The sequence below is a fragment of the Sapajus apella genome, unplaced genomic scaffold, assembly GCF_009761245.1.
Source record: "Sapajus apella isolate SASKATOON/1434 unplaced genomic scaffold, GSC_monkey_1.0 scaffold37, whole genome shotgun sequence".
In the NCBI taxonomy this organism is placed as follows: Eukaryota; Metazoa; Chordata; class Mammalia; order Primates; family Cebidae; genus Sapajus; species Sapajus apella.
This window is the reverse complement of record NW_022436977.1, coordinates 19990989-19994920: the sequence shown is the minus strand read 5'-3', so window position 1 is coordinate 19994920 and position 3932 is coordinate 19990989. Positions and strand designations below refer to the sequence as shown.

General features: G+C 40.6%; 1 pseudogene across 1 annotated transcript; it reads left to right on the top strand.

Annotated features, from left to right (window-relative positions):
- The first annotated feature begins 325 nt into the window (after positions 1–325).
- LOC116564448 lies at positions 326–840 on the top strand (annotated as a pseudogene). The gene has a single exon (XR_004274903.1). The product of XR_004274903.1 is annotated as a 40S ribosomal protein S17 pseudogene (transcript).
- Positions 841–3932: the final 3092 nt, after the last annotated feature.

Here is a 3932-nt window from a genome sequence, read left to right as displayed (position 1 = left end):
CCCAAAGTGCTGGGATTACAGGCTTGAGCCACCGCGCCCGGCCTTGTGTGTCAATTTTTAATGTAAATGTGAGGCTATAAAGCATTAATGGAAGTTAAATGTTTCAGTGAACAAATTTCAGCGGTTCAACTTTATAATAATTATAAATAAACCTGTTTTTTCTGAACAATGCTAGCATTTGGATTTTTTACAAGGAAATTTCTTATTGACAGCAACTAAATAGTGTTTGTAGCATTTTTATCATACAGTAGATTCTGTCCATTCACTATGCTTTTCTAACTGAGTTGTCCTACATTCGAGCACGTGTTTCATGTTGTCTGTCTTCTGTGCTGTTCCTGTAAGTTTGCTATTAAAATACATTAAATGCTCTTTCACCAAGGACCCGCCAACATGGGCCACGTTCACACCAAAACCGTGAAGAAGGTGGCCCGGGTCATCATAGAAAAGCACTACACGCGCTTGGGCACCGACTTCCACACAACAAGCGCCTGTGTGAGGAGATCGCCATTACCCCTAACAAGAGGCTCTGCAACAAGATAGCAGGCTATGTCGCGCATCTGATGAAGTGCATGCAGAGAGGCCCAGTAAGAGGCTCCATCAAGCTGCAGGAGGAGGAGAGAGAGAGACAATTATGTTCCTGAGGTCTCAGCCCTGGATCAGATCATTGAAGTAGATCCTGACACTAAGGAAATGCTGAAGCTTTTGGACTTTGGCAGTCTGTCCAACCTGCAGGTCACTCAGCCTACAGTTGGGATGAATTTCAAAACGCCTCAGGGACCTGTTTGAATCTTTTCTGCAATGCTGTATTATTTTCAATAAACCCGAGACAACAACAAAAAATACATTAAACTATATATTAAACTTTCAGGACTTACTAACTAAAGCATGATTCTTCTGGCTGTTAGTAACACAAACTTATAGTCCTGTGTGAGCTCCAGAAATTGTTTAGTTTACTACATTCTAGTGGTCCTTTGCCTAGACTCATCCTGTTTCACCCGATGCATACATAGGTTACTTCTCACCCAAAGACTCAAAAAGATTTCTCTGCAGATTTCTGGTGTTCTCTGTCTTTGTAAACTGGGCAATCCTCGGGCTCACCTCGTTTGTTCTCTTTCTCTCAGAGATTATAGTTATATGTTGCCTGTTGTCCAATGTCTGAAAACCATTGTTTCACATATTTTATCCAGTTTTCTAATTTTCCAGAAAAAGAATTATCATAACAGTTAATTTTTCACAGGTAAAAACGTAAGTCTGTTGACAGATTTTTCATAACTTATTCAATTTAATTAACAGTAATAGGATTTGGGGGGCTCCAATTTCTTCTTGAGCCAGATGTGGTAAGACACTTTCCTAGAAATTGGTCTTTTTCTTCAGGTTTTTAAGCGCTGTTCACAGAATTATCTTATTAACTTTTAAACCTCTGTCTTATTTATAGCTGTGCCCCAAGTTCTGCTCATTTTTGCTGAAGAGTATATATCTGTCCACTGCTACCAGCAGGGAGAATAATAATACTCTGCCTCTTTTCCATTCTTCAAACTCCATAGAAGTACCTGTCATGTATGGTATCTAGCATGGAAAATGGTTAGCAAAAGATTCTAAGCAATGCTGCAGACTTCCTAACTCTTGGGGGATCACAGAAGAGAGATCCTGCATTGCTAGTGGATAGTCTGGTGCAGCTCATTGTTTCAGGTGCTCAGCATTCATATATACCCTTTTACCCACATTTGTTTTCAAACAATGAGAATGACAATATCATGCTTCCACCTCATTTCTGTGACTATTTCTCATGCAGATGAAGATGCCCTCACTATCTTCCTCAGAAGGGGAGACCCAAAGTCCTGCCAGTCATTTATCTTCTCTTTATGATGGTCCTTCTTTTTCAGTCACAATCTTCCTTTGGTATCCTGTAACCTAAAAATCTAAATTAAAAGGTTAGCTACCATCAAGTCACCCTAAATGAAAGCGTAGAGGACAGAGAAGAAAGTCTACATATTAGTTTTACATATATAAAACAAACCAAAGGAAAAATATGTCTAGCTACTAAAATCTCATTTCTTAATTGGTGATGAGGTAGTAGTTGGTGTTGAAAATTTCCTTCTTCTCCTATCCGTTTCACATTCCCTATTCCCTCAGTCAGCCCTTCAGCTACTCATGGTTCTTTACCTTTTACACCTTCACTCTTAAGTTTGTGAACTATTAATGGTTCTGACTGAACTGTGCTGCTATAGTCTTCCTTTACTTTTTGATATGGGACATTGAAGTATTAAGACATATCATACCCAGAATAAGTGTTAAGTCCACTGAGGAATTGCTGTCTCCTTCCTTATGTAATCAACCTGCCATCAGGTGACAGTCTGGTGCTGCTGAGAAATGGTGCCATACCAGGAACTCATCGTTGACCTTTGCAATTGGTAGATTCAGCAATTACCAGTGGGAGTAGCTAGATTAGTCTTAGTGAGAAATCCCTATGGCAGAGCCCATGCATAACTTCTACCCCTGCTACCATGGCCACGTTATTTATGAGTCCACTGAGCAAACCCTAGGGTAGCTGGGGAAATAGGCTGAAAGACATTCAACCTCCTGGCAGTGCTTCCCATTGGCTAAACCCAAGCAGAAGCCAGAGGGCAAGGCAGCCCCGTGACACAATCCACACAGGTCAGAGCAAGATGGAGAACAAGGGAGAAGGGATCCGGAGAAAGAAATGAAAGTTACAGTGTACTCTCTATTGTGATGCCTCAAGTAAGACTTCTGCTCACCAAACCTAGACTTTTTTTCAATTAAGACTTTTGTAGGCTCTCATTGTTTTAATTCTGGGGAGATCATGAGCAATTAGCCAATGACAAGGATACCTGCAGCTCAAACCATTGATTACCACACAGGCCTTGTGTCCCGTTTCTATAACCATATCCGTACTGTCTGGCATTTATATGCTGCCATTAGTCTCTGCCACTGTGAGATCCCGTTATTCACACTTAGATCAAGGAGGCTACATGAATGTCTGGCACATAGTGTGTGCTCAATAAATACTTGTTTATTTGCATAAACACCTTGTGAGGTAGGTATTGTTACCTGCTTTCTGTGTATTTTGTTGGAGTCAAATGGCTAACCTTTCTGGCTATCTTTTATCAGTTTCTCTCTTCCAGATCTCAGCATGATTCCCTAAAGCTTAATACCACAGTCAATCTATTACTTCCAAGCTCAGAAAGCTTAGTTGTTGGAGGGGCTAAGCATCAACTCATGGAAACAGCAGTATTTGCAATATTCTTTATTGCCTTCATCTCAGAAGTTATGTTCTTAACAGCAAGGAGTGTGAATGCTTTTTACCTCTTTGACAAGATCAGAACTCAGCGCATGTGAAACAGAGGCAGGGAAACACAAGACAGGGAGTACAGAGATTTGGGTTCTAGCCTGGTTCTATCCTTTGTCCATTATGTTACTTTCCTAGGGCAGCTATAACAAATTACCATCAACATATAGCTTAAAACAAAAGAATTTTTTTCTCCCATCATTCTGGAAGCTAGAAATCTGATATCAAGGTGCTGGTAGAGTCACACTCCCTCCAAAGGTTCTCTCCTTTTTGGCTCTTTCAGCTTCTGGGGGCTCCAAGCATTCCTTGCCTTGTGGTTACCTAATTCCATCTCTACTTCCATTTTTACATCACTTTTTCGCTTCAACATCCCTCTGCCTTTCTCTTACAAGGACACCTGCCATTGGATGTAGAATTTGCCCTAAATCCAGGATGATCTTATCATGAGCCCCTTAGCTTAAATATATCTGCTAAGATCTTTTTTCCGAATAAGATAGTGTTTAAGGTGCCAGGTATTAAAAATTGAACATCTCTTTTGGGGGCCATTATTTAACCCGCTATAGGCACATCAAATCACATCCTTCTCTGAGCCTCAGTTTCCCCATCTGTAAAATAAAGGGGTTGG